The 21,628-nt window shown below is 45.6% G+C and overlaps 1 pseudogene; it reads right to left on the bottom strand.

The window, feature by feature from the left end:
* LOC124034456 overlaps window positions 1-8,057 on the bottom strand; it is a 57,972-nt pseudogene extending 49,915 nt beyond the window's left edge.
* Between the last annotated feature and the right edge of the window lie 13,571 nt (window positions 8,058-21,628).

Below are 21,628 nucleotides of genomic sequence, written 5' to 3' on the forward strand. Positions count from 1 at the left end.
CAGTGGTTGGAGGGGGCGACCGTTCCTTTTGTCGTTTGGACAGACCATAAGAACCTTGAGTACATCCGTTCTGCCAAACGACTTAATGCCCGTCAAGCTCGTTGGGCGTTGTTTTTCGCTCGTTTCGAGTTTGTGATTTCTTACCGTCCGGGTAGCAAGAACACCAAGCCTGATGCCTTATCCCGTCTGTTTAGTTCTTCTGTGGCTTCTACTGATCCCGAGGGGATTCTTCCTTATGGGCGTGTTGTCGGGTTAACAGTCTGGGAATTGAAAGACAGGTTAAGCAAGCACTCACGCACACTGCGTCGCCGCGCGCTTGTCCTAGTAACCTCCTTTTCGTTCCTGTTTCCACTCGTCTGGCTGTTCTTCAGTGGGCTCACTCTGCCAAGTTAGCTGGTCATCCCGGTGTTCGAGACACTCTTGCGTCTATTCGCCAGCGCTTTTGGTGGCCGACTCAGGAGCGTGACACGCGCCGTTTCGTGGCTGCTTGTTCGGACTGCGCGCAGACTAAGTCGGGTAACTCTCCTCCTGCCGGTCGTCTCAGACCGCTCCCCATTCCTTCTCGACCATGGTCTCACATCGCCCTAGACTTCATTACCGGTCTGCCTTTGTCTGCGGGGAAGACTGTGATTCTTACGGTTGTCGATAGGTTCTCTAAGGCGGCACATTTCATTCCCCTCGCTAAACTTCCTTCCGCTAAGGAGACGGCACAAATCATTATCGAGAATGTATTCAGAATTCATGGCCTCCCGTTAGACGCCGTTTCAGACAGAGGTCCGCAATTCACGTCACAGTTTTGGAGGGAGTTCTGTCGTTTGATTGGTGCGTCCGTCAGTCTCTCTTCCGGGTTTCATCCCCAGTCTAACGGTCAAGCAGAGAGGGCCAATCAGACGATTGGTCGCATACTACGCAGCCTTTCTTTCAGAAACCCTGCGTCTTGGGCAGAACAGCTCCCTGGGCAGAATACGCTCACAATTCGCTTCCTTCGTCTGCTACCGGGTTATCTCCGTTTCAGAGTAGTCTGGGTTACCAGCCTCCTCTGTTCTCATCCCAGCTTGCCGAGTCCAGCGTTCCCTCCGCTCAAGCGTTTGTCCAACGTTGTGAGCGCACCTGGAGGAGGGTGAGGTCTGCACTTTGCCGTTACAGGGCACAGACTGTGAGAGCCGCCAATAAACGCAGGATTAAGAGTCCAAGGTATTGTTGCGGCCAGAGAGTGTGGCTTTCCACTCGCAACCTTCCTCTTACGACAGCTTCTCGTAAGTTGACTCCGCGGTTCATTGGTCCGTTCCGTGTCTCCCAGGTCGTCAATCCTGTCGCTGTGCGACTGCTTCTTCCGCGACATCTTCGTCGCGTCCATCCTGTCTTCCATGTCTCCTGTGTCAGGCCCTTTCTTCGCACCCCGTTCGTCTTCCCTCCCCCCTCCCGTCCTTGTCGAGAGCGCACCTATTTACAAGGTACATAAGATCATGGACATGCGTTCTCGGGACGGGGTCACCAATACTTAGTGGATTGGGAGGGTTACGGTCCTGAGGAGAGGAGTTGGGTTCCGTCTCGGGACGTGCTGGACCGTTCACTCATTGATGATTTCCTCCGTTGCCGCCAGGATTCCTCCTCGAGTGCGCCAGGAGGCGCCGGTGAGTGGGGGGTACTGTCATGTTTTGTCATTTATTATCTTGTCTTGTCCCTGTGCTTCCCATTCTATTCGTTTCCCTCTGCTGGTCTTATTAGGTTCTTTCCCTCTTTCTATCCCTCTCTCTCCCCCTCCCTCTCTCACTCTCTCGCTCTCTCTTCTCTCTATCGTTCCGTTCCTGCTCCCAGCTGTTCCTATTCCCCTAATCAATCATTTAGTCTTCCCACACCTGTTCCCGATCCTTTCCCCTGATTAGAGTCCCTATTTCTTCCTTTGTGTTCCGTTCCTGTCCTGTCGGTTCCTTGTCTAGAATTCACCGTGCTGTGTTTGTGTATCGCCCTGTCGTGTCGTGTTTTCCTCAGATGCTGCGTGGTGAGCAGGTGTCTGAGTCTGTCTGGTTCAAGTGCCTTCCCGAGGCAACCTGCTGTTCACCTGCTGTTCAAGATCGAGTCTCCAGTTTGTCCTCGTCATTTCGAGTGAAAGTTGTGTTTTTTTGTTTGTAATTACTTTACTGGATTAAAGACTCTGTTTTCGCCAAGTCGCTTTTGGGTCCTCTTTCACCTGCATGACAGTGTGTAGTTGCTTCCTGCACTGCATGTAGCTTTACGTTCGTTTTTGAATTTAGTTTTTTCGGTGTCATTTAAATAAAAGTCAAATGTACGCCTACCACGCTGCACCTTGGTCCAATCCATCTCTAAACAATCGTGACAATTTGGGCTGTAATTTCTGAGGCTGGTAACTCTAATGAACTTATCCTCTGCAGCAGAGGTAACTCTGGGTATTCCTTTCCTGTGGCGGTCATCATTTTTGTGACTGCACTTTAAGACATTTTCTAAGTTCTTGAAATGTTCCTCATCGACTGACCTTCATGTCTTAAAGTAATGATGGACGGTCATTTCTCTTTGCTTTTTTTGTGCTGTTCTTGCCATAATATGGACTTGGTCTTTTATCAAATAGGCTATCTTCTGTATACCACCCCTACCTTGTCACAACACAACTGATATGCTCAAATGCATTAAGAAGGAAAGAAATTCCACAAATGAACGTTTAACAAGGCACATCTGTCAATTGAAATGCATTCCAGGTGACTACCTCACGAAGCTGGTTCAGAGAATGCCAAGAGTGTGCAAAGCTGTCATCAAGGCAATGGGTGGCTACTTTGAAGACTCTCACATTTGTTTATCACTTTTTTAGTTACCACATGATTTCATATGTGTTATTTCATAGTTTTGATGTCTTCACTATTATTCTACAATGTAGAGAATAGTAAATATAAAGAAAAACCATTGAATCAGTAGGTGTGTCCAAACTTTTGACCTTTACTGTATACAGTATATATCTTGAACATGATTATCTATTTTGGATGCAATTTGAATGGAATTGATGGAGAGAGAGAAAGACCCGCGAAAGATTGCTCACATGCACACTGATTTAAAGCAACGATTCGAGTGATTGGCTGTTTTAAAACTCTGCAGCTGCAATAAATAAAAATTAAAACATCTTTACAATTAAAAATTGAGGTGACCCCCCCCCAAAAGCCAGATGGAGATGTGTAAATTAGATGAGCATTCAGTTCATATATTACTGTAGCATAGGCTATGCTGCAGCAATGTAGGCCTACCTGTCACGAGAAAAAAAGCTACCATGATGAGAAGATACATGCATTGTAAACTGCGCTCCGTATTGAGATGCACCGTCTGTCTCCACCCTGAGCGTTGATGATTGATCATACAGAGAGCAGAAAGAAGGCTGTAGAGAATCAGATTTAGACATCGCATATAATTTAGCAGTTTCATTTCAGGTCATACTGTTCATAGAAATAACTTCTTCGAATTGACTGGTTTCTCGCAGTTAAATCCCACACCCTAGCCAGGATCGTGGATCATATCTCTCTCTCTCTCCTAGCTCTGCTTGGCCCTACACTGCACTGCTTTCTGTTACTGTCATGTCATCCTGCTAGATGAAAGGCCTCCTTCAAGGCCTCAGAGATAAACTACCCTGGCCTGCCCTGATCCCGATGGCTCTCATTCGCCAGTCCAGATATTGGGTTGGGCCGCGGTACTCATGGAATGTAAAGTAGGCATCCCTGCAGTACTATATAAAACTGAAGGATTGGATGGGACTTGACCTGGGAATCCCACTTTCCTTGACTTCAGAGTGACATGGTTTTATTTGAGGTGAAGGAACGTTGTAATCCTGTTAGGAATGGAAACATGGCAGTGGAAAGACACTTTGTCTGCTCAGGAGGGAGTTTCATGGAGACCATTATAGAATGTAGCTCATATCATTGAGTGGGTTAGACAGGCTGTAACACAGACAGGCACCACCACACCCAACTCTCTCTCTGTGAGCATCTCATTAAACATCCAACATAAGGCCTTTGGTATACAGTAAAGCAGGGCGATATGGGGGGAAAATCCATATTACGATAAATTGCTTGAATTGATGCGATAACGATAAATAGAACAATATGTTTATAACATTAATGTGCCCCACAGTCTTTTACAATTATCCTTTAAACTACTACAATTAGTTTGATGGTTGTAGCTACCAACTGTCCCATTAACAATCACCCATATTAGAAATGTATTTCATTTCAAACTTCAAGTTTCTCTAGCATAGGATACTTATTGTAATGAACGATATCAGCCTAATGCCTGTGATAAGTGTATGGTCGGTATCGTCCCAGCTCTAGCCTAGAGTACCTCGTGGGTTGATGGGTCATTCATTACACCTAACTCATAACATGAAAAGGCATCATGTCAATTATCTGCAGAACCCATCTGGATGTGGTTAGTCCATCCAGGCATTCACTTATACTGTATTATTTTCCCACAACGCTAACAACATTTGTCAACAATTCAGTAGGACCTGCCACATAATTCTTCCATTTTGAAAAGACACTGGTGAGAAATGCATGTTGAAGATTAAATTGTTATGGAAAGAAACGAGCGCTGTTGACATTAGGCCACAGTATTAGTATTAGATCAATCTGATAGGGTGCACTTAGCTTACTCCGCCAAATGTTCCCGTTTCAGGCACTTTTTCACATCACTGCACTGTTTAAAGTTTGTCAAAACCCTGTTTAAAGGCCCAGTACAGTCAAAAATAAGTTTCCTGTGTTTTATATCATATTGTACAACAGCTGAAATGAACATTGTAAAAGTGTGAAAACATTGGATCAGTGTTATTTCCTGATAGTTGCTGGTTGAAAATACAATCTACACAGGACCTTCTAATCAGCAGGTTTGCATGGGCGGGAGTTTCGGCTTTCCATGGTGACATCACCATGCTGTAAATTGGTTAATAGACCAATAAGAAAGAGAGTTTAAAGCCTTTCTGCCAATAACAGCTAGTTTTCAGTTTTCTCCCTCCCCACTCAGACCACTCCCAGACAGTCCTAGCAAAATTGGTTGAGAAAAAAACAATTGGCTAAAAGCTATTTGTGCCCATTTTAATGGAAGTCTTTTACAGCAAGCCACTTAATTGTTTCACAGAAATTATTTGATATTGATATAAAAATGGCTGCATTGGGCCTTTCAAATTTGTCCAAACATACTGTATATCCATAAACAAACAGCATTTCCAGCAATGAACACTAGAGAAGACACAACCTCTGACCTCCTCCTGCACATTTCAGACACATTGTGGGATTGTCAACTCTTGTTACTTCGTAATAATAATTTAAAAAATAAGCATAGTACACAAAATTAGGCATAGTAAAAAAACTCCATCCCTCTCAAAAACACATGGTGCTCCATCACAATCTCCATGTTTAACTAAAAGAGTCTGAGGACAGTGAGAGGCACAATGATGGCTATGTGGCCCAACAAGAGGGTTCTGCCAGACAGAATTAAGATGTGGCCAAGAGCCAAAATGGCTGCCTGGGCATGCAGGAGCCAAGCGCCGATCCGGCCGGCCTGATTGAGCTGCCGCACCAGCCCAGCTTCACCACACTCCACTGCAGCTCAGTAAGATGACACTGGCACTCCAATGCCACGCTGGAAACAGAGCCAATGTTCAGGTAGCCTTAATGGAACAGGGGGTACGAGGGTTCAGCGGACAATAGAAGTTTGATGTGTCGGTGATGTAGAAGAGCTACTCAACACTTTGTATAGAACTGCTCATTTCACTTTCAAAAACAGTGAATAACAACAACATTATAACAACCTGAGATATGTATTACAACTTGTTTACCAACTTCCAGTTTCCTTAGGTATCGGCTCCCAATTATGAAACCATCCAGTCTAATTATACTCTACTGCCATCTGTCCTTTGAAATCTCTCAGAGAGAGAGAGAAAAGCCCATTCAACATCAACAGGGGGACAAAACCCTTGAGCAGGGGGAGGACAGAGGGAGTAGGGGGTAGGACGGGGGGAGAGGCAGTAGGTCAGGGGGGAGTAGGGAGTAGGACAGAGGCCGCAGCCAGCACTCTGGGAAGCCTCACCCAGATTAGTCACAGAGAATTAATCTGACTGGAGAACAATGGCCACCGAGCTTCTGGCAAAGCCCAGCTGTCGCTCCGTGAAAGAAAAGAGAAACAAGATTTTGGGCCCAGAGTGGGTGTCTCGAACATAGACCTCTGCTGGAGAGGGAGCCTTCATGCAGTAGCAGTGGGCAAAACTGGGCAGGCCACGAGACACACAGACACAGCAACCCCCAGTGCAGTCCTCATCAATAAGCCTGGGTTGTGTTTGCCTTCCAACAATAGGCATGTGCTGCTCTCTGAGAGAACTGAAAATGCAGTGAGCGGCCTATGGCGGGCCTCAGCTCAACACGATTTAACAACTTATCAGAAAAAGTTATGTCATTCACTAAATGATCTCTGGAATGTATAATATGTGTTTATACAGGCTGCAGGTGTTTCCCTCTAGTCAAATAATGGGATTTGAAACTTACTTGCACTCTCCATTTCCATCAGCTGTGGCCTCACACCTCCCCAGTTTCAAACACAACTCGGTGGACATAGAGCATCTTAAACCTGCAAACAGAATGTGTCAGCACAAGAACAACAGCACAATCCAAGTATAAATACTCATGTCTTCTTTCTATTTTCACATTTGAGGAGAATATTTTCACATACAGTCATCACATTAACAAAATAACACCAAAGTGCTTTGTTAACTAAGCCATGAGTAATAAATTACAAAACTATCCCTCATGAAGGTGATTGTTATGGCCCAGGTGTGACTACAGCCATCTTGAAGTGCAGTTTATGATGAATGGGAATTGACACAACACTGGTAGGTGCATTCTTCTTCCCTTTTCAGCTGTCCCATCGAATGTACTATATTTGGGGAGTAACATAGCGCTGCGAAAACGGTTCTGTGTAACTCGACTCAAAACTGCCCCAATGGCCGAGGCTTGAGTTTTCATATTCCTGTGAAAAGTTATAGACTGAACAGTGAACTTTCTGGCAAACGCGTCACGCACAGCGAACCGTCTGTTGCAGCGTCTGTCTGGCACCAGGTTGGTCTGGCGCGAGCTGCGTCTGCGAGCCGAGAGTGCAACAGCTGTCTAGCGAGAGGCGCACGCACAATGAATACATCCACATGAAACGTATGGAGGAAATGGAAACAATATCCATGTGCAAATAAAACCTACATAGAAAGTATACGTTGGAATGAGAATAAGTTATAACAGAGCAGTTATACATAAATCGTAATTGGTTATCAGTGCCTTATGGGAGCTCAAATCACTGCAAATTAAGAAACTCTCACAATTGTGGGAGTCATGCATGAGACTACAACCAATATCAATATGTCTGATGTTGACAATGTGATGCCTGGCTATCTGTGAATACAAAGTAAACTTAAGATAGAAACTAAACGGAAGCTGAAGAAAAAAGAAGCACAACTAAAGAGGCAGTTTTGCCAAGTATTTCCCTTATGTCAAGCCATCCTCAAAGAGAGAAGCTGCCTTTGAAAAAACGCTTGGAGTTCGAATGCAACAAGTGCAACGTTCTGAGATAGTTGTTTGTTCCTGTCAGCATTTACTTTGCAATAATACGAGCGTATGTAAGTGAATTCGTGGAAAACATCTCCGTAATAGGTTAAATGTATATATATATATGTTTTTTAAATATATATATACATATGTTATTAATATTTAGCCACTGTGTATCGAACCAAACATGGTTTAATATTATTATTGCGCTTACCTCGTGTTAGAACAATCAGCGACAACAGGAAAGTTAGTTTCACAAAGAAAGGATGCATTCCTTTTTTTCTGATTTAAAATTGATAAATAATTCCACCTGGAGTTATCATAGATCCTATTTTATTTTCCCCTTCGACAATTAAAAAAACGTCGAATTCATAATTTCATAGATCCAAAAAAGTAACCGTTTGCGGCGCGTCTCTGTGAACTCCGTAGTGTACATGCAATGAATGTTGTCACCCCAGTTTCCAAGTTGTAAATGATTTGAGGGACTCAATTCTCAATTCCTCCATTCCCAACTCCACATCTAGGGGCGTTATCCTTCCGCGCCACAAAAGCCTTGTTCACATTGGCAGTTTGAAGTGACTCAATATTTGTTTTGTTTTTTAGAATCTGCTGTTTTTCCTACAATCTGAACAACCAAAAAGCGCATGGAATCAGATATGTAACAGACACATATATTATTTGAAATCATATAAAATACTTTATCTGTGCTTGATTAAGCGTGCCTATTGCAATGGAACCAATAGAAAAGTTCAAAAAGTGTGCACCTTCGGAGGTGGTTTGAAATCAGATACACATTTGATTCCTGGCCATTGGACTTTTGTCTGAATGGTCAAATCTAATTGATTTGCTCTCAAGTGGTTTTTAGACTGTTATTTGGCATATTTTGTTGCTAGCTAGCTATTCTGTTGACAGTTTGTTGAGCTGTAGTGGTGAAGGTCTGTGATCCTTAGTTGGTAGAGTGTGGCCCAATGCCAGGGTTGTGGGTTTGATTCCAATGGGGGACCAGTTTGAACAAATACTAAAATGTATGCACTCACTACTGTTGATTGTTTGCAAACTAATTAGTGAATGTACTAAATAGCTAGCCAAAAAGGATAGGTTTTGAAAGTTGAATAATCTTATCCTTTGAGGCTATAAAGTGTTTTCACAGTATGACTTTGAGCATTCGAAGCAACTGGGATGTCCATGGCAGGCATTGTTGTCACCTTAGCTTGCTGCATAGCTTCTGAGTGATCAAGTTCTTTTTGTGTGCCATAGGTGAGCGGAGTTTGCTCATTTTAGACCATTCCATTGATCCATAAGTGAAATCTACACCCACCCGGGGCACCGGGCCATGCAAAACAAACTCCTCAAGGGATTATAGCCTGTCAGCAAATGACCGCACACTCATCACACTCATCCGATTTGGTCATTTGTAACTTGCTGTTTGGACAGTCAGTATTCCAAAACGGGTTTGAAAAACAACTGATTTGATCATTAAGGTCTGCAGTGTGAACAAGTCATAGGCCTACTTCAACCATGACAACTATTCATTGTATCCAGACAACTTTCTGAGGAGCAGTGGGAAAATACATGCACCTTATGTAAAGCAATCAAAATAACATATTTACAAACATTTTCTCCCCGCCGTTTCTTGTTAAATTGTAGGCTATTGCAATCACTGACAAAACAACACATAAATGAAAGCCACAGTATGTAGAATTCCCAGTAAGCCTCGGCTACTTTCTATTAATGGAAACCTAAATATAACAGAATGAATCCTCAATTAAACCAGGTGAATTAAACCAATTAACTCCAAGTTTGGAAGAATATGTATTTTGTTTTATGTACTGTATGTCTTATGTCATAACCAAATGATGTAAGGGATAATCAAGGAGGGGCTATGTGTTCACAGGAAAATCATGTACGACGTGGAAGGTTGGAACTATCCTTCCACAGAGTTGCATTATTTTCCAAAGAAGGCATAGAGCCCTGAGTTGATTATCCTGTTTATACCATGGCTATAAATTAACATATTTGCTGCTAGAAATGTATTTATTTGTCAGTAGAAATTTGAAAACATCCACTGAAATAGCTAGCATGTTTACTAGCTAGCTGGATAGCTACAGTAGTTGCCTAACTGGTGCCTTACTGCTATTATAAATTGGTTACCAGGGCCTCCCGAGTGGGGCAGTGGTCTAAGACACTGCATCACAATGCTAGAGTCATCACTACAGACCTGGGCTGTATCACAACCGGCTGTGATCTGGAGGCACACAATTGGCACAGTGTTGTCCGGGTTAGAGTAGGGTTTGGCCAGGGGGGCTTTACTTGGCTCATCATGCTCTTGTGGCGGGATGGGTGCCTGCAGGCTGACCTCGGTCGTCAGTTGAAGGGCGTTTCCTCCAATGCATTGGTGCGGCTGGCTTCCGAGTTAAACTGGTGGGTGTTAAGAAGCGTGGTTTGGCAGGTTTCAGAGGACACATGACTTGACCTTTGCCTCCTGAGCCCGTTGGGGAGTTGCAGCGATGAGACCAGATCGGGAAAAAAAACAATGTACCAATGTAATAGAAGAGTAAAAATAAATGTTTTGTCATACCCGTGGTATACGGTTTGATATACCACAGCTTTCAGCAAATCAGCATTCAGGCTCGAACCACCCACTTTATAAAACCAAATAAAGAATGTATTCCTTATATTGTTTATGTTTTTGTTGGTGGCCCACTCTTTGATTGTATGCACATCTTACAAATACAAATGTAGGCCTTAAAGAGCTCTTTAAGCAGCCCAAGTGAAGATGTACTGTAAATTCACAGAACACACAACATTCTGTCTTGCAAACACTCGTGGGAAAATGTTGTAATCTACTCATCCCCATATGTTATATTATATGCATTCCAGTTCCTTTGAACAGCTTCTAATGGAGAGCATCACAACATTCTCTCAGGATGTAGGCCCATGCATGATTCAAATTTGTCATCTAGCATGAACCATGATAACAGATCTAATCCTCCATAGCTGATAAGTAAATGCTGACAGTAGGCCTGGAACTTAGGTAAGTACTTTCTGGTTGTGCTGAACCAGCAAAAACATAGCAGGTCAGATTCAGAAATTGGTCAATTTTCCTGATCATATTACAACCGCTAATCATCAAATAACATCTTATTGGTCACATTCACATGGTTAGCAGATGTTATTGCAAGGGTAGTGAAATGCTTGTGCTTCTAGTTCCGACAGTGCAGCAATATCTAACAAGTAATCTAACAATTCCACAACAACTACCTAATACACACAAATCTAAGTAAAGGGATGGAATAAGAATATGTACATATAAATATATGGATGAACAATGACCGAGCAGCATAGGCAAGATGCAATAGATGGCATAAAATACAGTATATACATAAGGGTTGAGTAATGTAATATATGTAAACATCATTATTAAAGTGGCATTAATAAAGTTACTTGTGATTCATTTGTTAGAATGGCCAATGATTTCAAGTCGGTATGTAGGCAGCAGCCTCTCTTCTCTGTGTTAGTGATAGCTGTTTAAAAGTCTGATGGCCTTGAGATTTTTCAGTCTCTCGGTCCCAGCTTTGATGTACCTGTACTGACCTCGCCTTCTGGATGGTAGCGGGGTGAACAGGCAGTGGCTCAGGTGGTTGTTGTCCTTAATGATCAAGTATACCCTTCGTGAGAATGTTTTAGTAGTTTAGGATGACTTTTAACATTGTGTCTTAGGCTGGTACTGTCACGACTTCCGCCGAAGTCGGTCCCTCTCCTTGTTCGGGCGGCGGTCGACATCACCGGTCTTCTAGCCATCGCCGATCCACCTTTCATTTTCCATTTGTTTTGTCTTGTCATCCCAAACACCTGGTTTCAATTCCATCATTACATGTTGTGTATTTAACCCTCTGTTCCCCGCAGGTACCCTGGGTATAGGGGTGGAGGAGCGCGTCCGGGAGCACGAAGCAATGCTCCACCATCTTGGCACCGCCATGGACCTCGTTGTCCAGACAATGGACCGCTGGGAGAAACAGGGAGTTCTCCCAGCGCCTCCACCAGCACAACCGGGGTCTCCACTATGCGCCCCTCCTTCTCCTGGACCCAGTGGGATTCGTCTCTCCCTTCCCCAGGAATACAATGGGACGGCTGTGAACTGCCAGAGGTTCCTGTTGCAGCTGGACTTATACCTGGCAACCGTCCACCTGGCTTCTTCGGGCCGTGAGAGGGTGTCCACCCTCGTCTCGTGCCTCACCAGGAAATCCCTGGAGTGGGCCAACTGCGTGTGGTGAGAGGGAGATGCGGCGTTGGACCAGTTTGAGGAGTTCACCCAGTCTTCGACCACCCGCCTGATGGTAGAGCGGCGGGTGAACGCCTCTTCCATCTGAGGCAGGGGACGAGGAGCGCCCAGAAGTTCGCCCTGGATTTTTGGACCCTGGCTGCCGGCGCGGGATGGAACGACAGGGCCCTGATCGACCCTTATCGCTGCAGTCTGCGTGAGGACGTCCGTCGGGAGTTGGCCTGCAGAGACACCACCTTCACGTTCCACCAGCTGGTGGACCTGTCCATCCGGCTGGATAACCTGCTGGCTACCCGCGGACATTCATATCGGGGTCTGTTGGTTTCATCTCCCCGCACCCCTTCTCCGATACCCATGGAGCTGGGAGGGGTGGTGCGCAGGGAGACCGGAGGGGCTTCCAGCTCGTGCACCATCTGTGGCCGCAGAGGTCACACTGCCGGTCGGTGCCGGGTTGGTTCCTCTGGGTAACAAGGCAGCAGGCAGGGCGCTCATTCCTCACCCCAGGTGAGCCGGCACCATTCTCTCCCAGAGCCCTCTGGTTGCACATATGTTTGTGTATGTCACTTTTCCTGAGTTTTCCCTGCATTCCCAGCATAAGGCGCTCGTCGATTCAGGCGCGGCTGGGAATTTTATAGATAGATTGTTCACCCATCGTTTAGGGATCCCCATTGTTCCCGTGGCTGTGCCCTTCCCCGTTCACGCCGTAGATAGTCGACCATTAGGGTCAGGGTTGATTAGGGGGGCCGCCGTTCCTCTGGGCATAGTGACGCAGGGGGGTCTCAAGGAGAGAATTAGTCGCTTCCTTATTGACTCTCCTGCGTTTCCCTTGGTGCTAGGCCTACCCTGGTTAGCGTGTCATGACCCCACTGTTTCTTGGCCACAAAGAGCTCTCACAGGGTGGTCGCAGGAGTGCTAGGGGAGGTGTTTGGGGGTTTCCGTTGGTACTACTACAGTGGAAAGTCCAGACCAGGTCTCCACCGTGCGCATTCCCCCTGAATATGCCAATTTGGCTCTCGCCTTCTCCTAAAAGAAGGTGACTCAATTACCACCCCATCGACGGGGCGATTGTGCGATAAATCTCCTGGTAGACGCTGCACTTCCCAGGAGTCACGTGTATCCCCTCTCACAGGTGGAGATGGAGGCTATATGTCTCCGAATCCCTGCGCCAGGGGTACATTCGGTTCTTCACTTCAACCGCCTCCTCAAGTTAATTTTTTGTGAAGAAGAAGGAGGGAGGTCTGCGCCCGTGTATTGACTATCGGGGTCTGAACCAGATCACGGTGAGGTATAGTTACCCGCTACCGCTACCACAGCGAGTGAGTCGATGCATGGGGCGCGCTTCTTCACCAAACTAGATCTCAGGAGCGCTTACAACCTGGTGTGTATCAGGGAGGGAGACGAGTGGAAGACAGCTTTCAGTACCACATCAGGGCACTATGAGTACTTCGTCATGCCGACTGGGTTGATGAATGCGCCATCAGTCTTCCAAGCCTTTGTAGACGAGATTTTCAGGGCTTTTAGTCACCTGAGGCCTCTATTTACCTCGGCTCCCAAGATGGCCAATCCGGGTCCCTCTTTGGCATTCATAGTGGAGGTGGACGCATCCGAGGCTGGAATAGGAGCTGTGCTCTCTCAGTACTCGGGTACGCCACCGAAGCTCTGCCCCTGTGTCTTCTTCTCGAAGAAGCTCAGCCCGGTGGAGCGAAACTATGATGTGGGGGTCCGGGAGCTGTTAGCTGTCCTCAAGGCCTTGAAGGCGTGGAGACATTGGCTTGAGGGGGCTAAACACCCTTTTCTCATCTGGACTGACCACCACAATCTTTAGTACATCCGGGCAGCGACGAGACTGAACCCTCGCCAGGCAAGATGGGCCATGTTTTCCACCCGTTTTGTGTTCACACTTTCCTATAGACCAGGCTCCCAAAACATGAAGGCAGACGCATTGTCCCGGCTGTATGACACAGAGGAGCGGCCCATGGATCCCACTCCCATACTCTCCGCCTCTTGCCTGGTGGCGCCGGTAGTATGGGAGCTGGATGAGGACATTGAGCAGGCGTTACGTGCAGAGCCTGCTCCCGTCCAGTGTCCCGCTGGGCGTCTGTACGTCCCGTCTGCTATTCGTGACCGGTTGATCGATTGGGCCCACACGTCACCCTCCTCTGGTCATCCTGGGATTGGTCGGACAGTGTGCTGTTTGAGTGGGAGGTACTGGTGGCCTACCTTTGCTATGGACGTGAGGGTTTATGTTTCCTCCTGCTCAGTGTGTGCCCAGTGTAAGGCTCCTAGGCACCTGCCCAGAGGGAAGCTACACCTCTTACCCGTTCCACAACGGCCTTGGTCGCACCTGTCGGTGGATTTTCTTACCGATCTTCCCCCCTCACAGGGTAACACCGTGATCCTGGTCGTTGTGGATCGGTTCTCTTAGTCCTGTCGTCTCCTCCCTCTGCCCGGTTTCACCCCGAGAGTAATGGGCAGGTGGAGAGAGTAAACCAAGATGTAGGCAGGTTTCTGCGGTCCTGTTGCCAGGACTGGCCGGGGGAGTGGGCAGTGTTCGTGCCCTGGGCCGAGATGGCACAGAACACGCTTCGCCACACCTCCACTAACCTCTCTCCCTTCCAGTGTGTACTGGGGTACCCAACGGTTCTGGCACCTTGGCATCAGAGTCAGGCCGAGGCTGCTGTGGTGGATAACTGGTTTAGGTGCGCTGAGGAGACATGAGAAGCTGCCCGTGTTCACCTTCAGTGGGCTGTGCTGCGCCAAAAAGAGAATGCAGACCATCACCGCAGTGAGGCGAACCGGGTCTGGCTCTAGACCCGAAACCTGCCCCACCGTCTGCCCTGCCGGAAGCTAGGTCCGCGCTTTGTGGGGCCATTTAAATTCCTGAGGAGAGTGAACGAGGTTTGTTATAGGTTACAGCTTCCCCCAGATTACCGTATTAACGCCTCGTTCCATGTGTCTCTCCTCAGGCCGGTGGTGGCTGGTCCGCTCCAGGAGTCTGAAGTGCGGGAGGTTCCTCCGCCCCCTCTGGGCATCGAGGGGGCCCCGGCGTACTCCGTTCACGCCATACTGGATTCGAGGTGTCAGGCGAGGGTCCTTCAGTATCTCGTGGAGTGGGAGGGGTATGGTCCGGAGGCAAGGTGCTGGGTTCCGGTCGAGGATTAGTTGGACCCTTCAATGCTGCAGGAGTTCCACCATCTTCGTCCTGATCACCCAGTGCCTCGCCCTCTGGATCGTCCCTGAGGCCGGTGTTGGCGCGCTGCTGGAGCCGCGTGTCAAGGTGTATTATCATGACTTCCACCCGAAGTCAGTCCCTCTCCTTGTTCGGGTGGCGTTCGGCGGTCGACGTCATTGGTCTTCTAGCCATCGCCGATCCACCTTTAATTTTCCATTTGTTTTGTCTTGTCTTCCAACACACCTGGTTTCAATTCCATCATTACATGTTGTGCATTTAACCCCCTTGTTCCCCCCGTGTCCTTGTCAGGAATTGTTTATTTGTAGTGCTTGTGCACGTTATGCTGGTATGTAACGTGTTTTGTTTACCCATTGAGTTATTGTTCTGTTTACGGTGGTTTTGTTTATTAAACTGTGCCGTTGTAAATCATTTTTTTGCTCTCATGCGTCTGACTTCTCTGCTGCCAGTACGCACCCCCTGCAGGTACGTGTATCCTAAGGTTTCAGAGCACACAATTAGATCGTCAGTGCAAATGTCAACTCCCACTCACAAATACCATGAATTCATTTCAAAATTGTGCAATAATTAATTTGGGACTGGTACAAACATTTTCCAAGTATCACTAATCAGAGGGGTTGGGTTAAATGCAGAAGAGACATTTCAGTTGAATGCATTCAGTTGTACAACTGACTAGGTATCCCCCTTTCCCTAATCGTAAAAAACAGAAGGGAACAGTTTTGCAACTGGTGGTTTCTATGCCTGCAGGACAGTGACTTGTTTTTTTAGTAGTGAATCCATTTCTGTGTGACATTTAAAGGAGCTGCGTACATGCCAAACAGACCTCCAGGTAGAACAAAAGCCTGGAGTGTGGGAAGAGGAAGAATGAAGCAAACTTTGTGGCCCTGGGTCTTGAGAATGGAGAGAAGGGTTAGAGGAGTAGATCATGGAGAGAATGGCAAAGGAGTGAAAGGATGGGGGAGAAAATGACGAAGAGAAGGTTAAAGTGGTTGAGGAAGTAGTGATGTCCCACTCCAGTCTCCCTCTCACCTAATGTATCACCTGATTTACATAACAAAAGGCACATCCCAATAGGTGGTCCAGGTATCCTCTTGACATGACACAAGTGGGAGGGGGTGGGCCTTTCCTCTGTTATTCTTCATTGCTCCCTTATTGTTCCCTTATTGTTTCTTATTGTTCTTTCTTGAATGCATACTCCATGAAGTTTGCACATGCCTAAAAAACTATTTTGTCTAAAAAAAACTTTAAGTGTGTTTACATTACTGTATTTATATGTGGGATATTGTTTTTCAACAGGAAAAGCTTTTTTAATTGCTGGAGTTTGACAAAAAAAACAGTTTTTCTAACAGTTTTTCACAAAAACATAGACAAAAGTAATGTAAATTATATAATCAGCTATTGTTTTATGCCCAATGTAATAGGAGGAACATTTGTATTGTGTCACATCCCAAGGTTGAGTGTAAACAGGATTTGTGTTGCCTTCCTTCTCATTGTGTTTATTTGGGCCATTTCAATGCCCCCCATCCCGGTAGCCATTATTAAAGATCATACATATGTAGGATATTAATTTGAGCCAGTTTGCAACAGCAGGTAAATAATCCTTCAGCAAAAGGAAATTTGAATTACTATGGGGTTGATAAAAATAAATATTAAGTCAAGTCTGACATTTTAAAGTGGAAATTACAAACTTTAGAAGCCTTTTAAAATGTCAAATACACTACAAGTTTGCATTTCTTGCTGTGCAGGAACATTCTCAGTAACAAAAGAGCAATTAAATTAAGAGGCTACATCTGTAATGACACTTAGCAAATGGTTTTTATCCAAATCAATTTATAGTTCATTGAGTGCACGCATTTAAGTATATGTTACCCCTACGGGGATTGAAACCACAACCTTGGCATTGCTAAAGCCCCTCTCTTACCAAATCACACAGGACCAGCCTCACTGTATAAGCTCAAGCCACTGAAAACAGACAGGGTAGAATGTCACTATTTTGATTACTCCCTGGAAAATAATTGTGTTATCTACCTGTTAGTACCTGTCCTGGTAAAATGGTCTCTGTTAGCACTCCAAGGTGAGTTTATCACAGTTGGGAGGGGCTCTAGCTTCAGTTTGTTTTAGGTTGTGATTTAGTAGTGCTGAGGTACTGCCTGAGCTATCACTGCATGCCCAAACATTGACATGGCAGAGTCACAGATCAGAGCTTCTTACCAGCCACTTGTCTAAACACACTTATTACAATGCCACTCACTTATTGCAATGGAAATATTAGACTGCTACAATATAAAGTGGTATAGTAGGTATATTAGATAAACCATAGAATTATTTTAATTCCTCCCAAAAGCTGTCATTAAAGTCTCTCTCTCTTATTAGTTTTTACTTAGACAAGTGTCTTTTCCTTAAACCAAGGCTCCATTCATCCCAATTCAACACTCCTAAACTAGTTCAATATGATCCATAACTCTGCATTTACTGTGTTGAGATGAAGTGTACAGCTAATCCAATCCACACCAGAGCATACAGCACTCTGAGCTGCAGAGAAACAGAGTAATTGTTTGTACCATGCCATGTGAAAACCAGAACCATCCCTCATCCTCCATCCACATGTTAGTAGGACTGAGGGGGAGGGAGATGGCTTCAGAGGACATGTTGGGACGTGTCTATTCACTACAGCTTAGTAAAGAACTCAATGGTTGCCTCTTTTATGCATATGTCTATGTACTGTATTACCATGCTGTACCATGGAATTTGTGGTGTTTTGTCATCAGAAGATATAATTTCAGCACTGAAGTGGCACATCACCGCCACATCATGTTTGAATTCATTTTAAGTTGATAACATCTTAGCTCAATGTCTCAGTTCAAGGCAGTCCAAACAAATGTTAAAATGCGTAAATTCCTTCAACAACATGTTGCTTAGGTTTGTAAATGAACAGGAACACACTGACTGGGTATAAACTCCTCTCCAACACACTTCCAGTAAGGGTTTAACTGTTGACTCATGGCACTCCAATGGATTATATAGCAGTTTGCTGAAGTGTGAACAACAGAGTAATTAACTCAATTCGCTGAAGTGTGAACAAAGAACTTGCTTTCTCTTCTGCTTCTCTCCTTACCTTCCCTCACCTTCATCCACCTTCGCCCATCACGTACACATACAGGTGTGAGTATTCAATTAACACTCTTTGTTGAAACATGTTTCCCTTAGAAAGTAAAACAACCCTGAAAAGCAACTGCTCTATCTAAATCCTTTGAACAATCACCTGATCAGTTTCCTCTTGTGACCATAGGCGCTGATATCCACACTAGCCCTGTTGTGTCAATTACTCTCACCTCTACGTCCCTGAGCTGCCCTGTCACACCAAGAGGAAACACTTAAGTCTGTGGGGGCAGGAAAGCCAGGAGATCCTGTTGCCTAGGTAATACCACACAGAGTGAAACACCCCCCGCCCCAAACATCCAAATCTCAGCCCTACCAACCTTTTGTCCTGCTTCTTGTGTGGGGGACACTGACGGTTAGGTTAGCCTGGTAATTACCACATTGAGTGCACATAAAACTTCTGTAAGAGGCTCTGGGATCTTCTAATCACTTTAACATATGACTGTTATGTCACGTCCAGGCCACTGAGCTTTTTTTAAACATCCAATCAGAGAAAAGCAGAACGTCTAGTTGATCATCTTGTTTATAATAAAACAGGGAGTTACAGGCCAGGGACAGCTGAATCAGTGTAAGGGAGATAATCATTATGATTTATATCACATTCATTTATTTGGGAGCTATATCACCTCATGTACAATAGTACGACCCTAGGCAGTCTTGTCAAGGCAATCTTGACAAAAGTGTTCTGCTCCAATGTGGCCAATGGGTGCGTTCGAGTGGATCAATTTTGTCTAGTCGATGGTCACCGCCAATGTTCCCTCAATTTAAAAAAATCAAATTTAAGGTCTGTGAGCGCAAACTTGAACATTGTGAAAATTCTGTGCCACTTCCGGTGCATGTTTACTGTGAACACTGAGGCTGTACCCGCTTTAAGTTAGATTGAACAGTGGTCAAGTAGGCTACTGTGGCTATTTGATCATCATGTAGGCCTAAAAGTGTTGTCTACCATCAGAAACAATGTAGAAAATGCATCCAATAACATTTTTACATGGAAATAGCTGTTCTATCATCCAGCCTACAGTAGCAGCCAATTGTGTGGTGTTCAATGTAGGCCTACATTCCAGGAGATTTTGAAAAAAACATGCAGAGATTGACATTAACCTGTTTAAGGCTGTTTGTCCTTCAGACAAGGAGATGACTGAAAATATTGTTGTGTTGTTCGATGTACTTTACAAAATAAAATGCATAATTATTCCCATACCACTATTACAGAGAATCAGACAAATTATGCTACCCTCTGCCTATTGGCTACTTAGTTTATTCAAGCATGTCTCCAAATACAACACTGCCACTTTAAGACAAAAAAAGCTCTTAACCTGACTCCCTTTTCAAAGATTTCTAGATGTACACGTTTTGTGCAATTGTAGGAAGCAATCATGCCCCCATCGCTGACTACAAATGATCAATAACTGGGCTAATAACTCACAAACTAGCAAACGATATGAAGAAATGTACAATGTGCACACGTCGTTACATGCAGCTATTGCTTTGATCTCAAAACAAGCCCATCTACTCAAGATTGTTGATGCTGTTAAAACAGTCCAGTTCAAAGTGAATACACAGGTCCATATATGGCAATGGTCTATTTGCATATAGGCCTATTGCAGCTCTGATTGGTTATGACGCACTGGTCTGTGTAGAGTATGTGCCTTCGTGGCTTTTGTGCCTGTCAATGCAATAGAATCCTACTCTGTCTACAACAAAATCTCTTGCACAGTTCGTTTTGTTTCAGTATGTTGCATTAAAAGTGGCTAATATTGCACTGATTCGATCACAATTCCCACATTAAAGGGAAACATTGATAGTGTTACTGACTTTGACAACTCTAGAAAGTTGAGTGAAGCACCACACGGCTAGGTCTCTGACCTACTCCCTATAGGCTGTCTCTGTCACGCTCTGACCTGAGTATTCTTTGTTTCTTTATATATTTTGGTTAGGTCAGTGTGTGACATGGGTGATGTATGTGTTTTTGTACTGTCTATGTGATGCTGCATGTTAGCACTCTGTTTCTATAGCGGTCACGTTCGTCTGGTTAGTTTGTTTGTTTGTTTTAGTGTATTTCGTGTTTTTATTCCGTGTTCATTAAAGTATGCATTCACACCACGCTGCGCTTTGTTCCGCTTCTTACGACGATCGTGACAGAATAACCCACAAACCAACCGTGAAACCCAGGCTACCTAAGTATGATTCTCAATCAGAGACAACTAACAACACCTGCCTCTGATTGAGAACCATACTAGGCCGAAACAGAAACCAAACATAGAAAAACAAACATAGACTGCCCAACTCACGCCCTGACCTTACTAGGCGGGAGACTCCGGCAGCGCTGGACAGGCGGGGGACTCCGGTAGCTCCGGAGTGAAGGGCGATTCTGGCAGATCCTGGCTGACTGACGGCTCTGGCAGCTCCTGGCTGACTGACGGCTCTGGCAGCTCCTGGCTGACTGACGGCTCAGGACAGACTGGCGGCTCTGGCAGCTCAGGACGGACGGGAGACTCTGGCAGCTCAGGACAGACGGGAGACTCTGGCAGCTCAGGACAGACGGGAGACTCTGGCAGCTCAGGACAGACGGGAGACTCTGGCAGCTCAGGACAGACGGGAGACTCTGGCAGCGCTGGAGAAGAGGAAGGCTCTGACAGCGCTGGACAGGCAGAAGCACCTGTAGGGAGGAGACAAAGAGACAGCCTGGTGCGGGGGGCGGCCACCGGAGAGCTGGTATGTGAAGGTGGCACCGGACAGACCGGACCGTGAAGGCGCCCTGGAGCTCTTGAGCACCGAGCCTGTCCAACCTTACCTGGTTGAATGCTCCCCGTAGCCAGGCCAGTGCTGCGAGGTGTGCTGGCGAACAGGGGACACCATGCGTAAGGCTGGTGCCATGACACCGGCCCGAGGAGACGCACTGGAGACCAGATGCGCTGAGCCGGCTTCATGGCACCTGGCTCATTGCCCACTCTCCCGTGTGGCAACAAACACTGACACGGAAGACAAACACCCACAACCCAAAATTAAAAGCCAGGCTACCTAAGTATGATTCTCAATCAGAGACAACAATTGACAGCTCCCTCTGATTGAGAACCTTACTAGGCCGAACTCAAAAACCAACATAGAAAAACCAACAGACTGCCCACCCAACTCGCGTCGTGACCATACTAAAACAAAGATATAATAACAGAACTAAGGTCAGAACGTGACAGGATGTTTCAATCAAATATGTTTTTTTCCAGAAACCACAAAAGTGTTGTTTCTAAAGTCCTGATGAATTTACAATTTTGCATTATTGAGAAATACTGATTCCATGCAAAAAAGCCAAAGCAATGGATCATCAGTTTACTCTTTAAAAGTGTCTCTGGCTTAATCACTTTTTGAAGACATTAGTTCCTGTATGCCTCTGGAACTGATGCTTGTGCAATACGTTCTTAT

Source organism: Oncorhynchus gorbuscha, linkage group LG04 (assembly GCF_021184085.1).
Source record: "Oncorhynchus gorbuscha isolate QuinsamMale2020 ecotype Even-year linkage group LG04, OgorEven_v1.0, whole genome shotgun sequence".
NCBI lineage: Eukaryota > Metazoa > Chordata > Actinopteri > Salmoniformes > Salmonidae > Oncorhynchus > Oncorhynchus gorbuscha.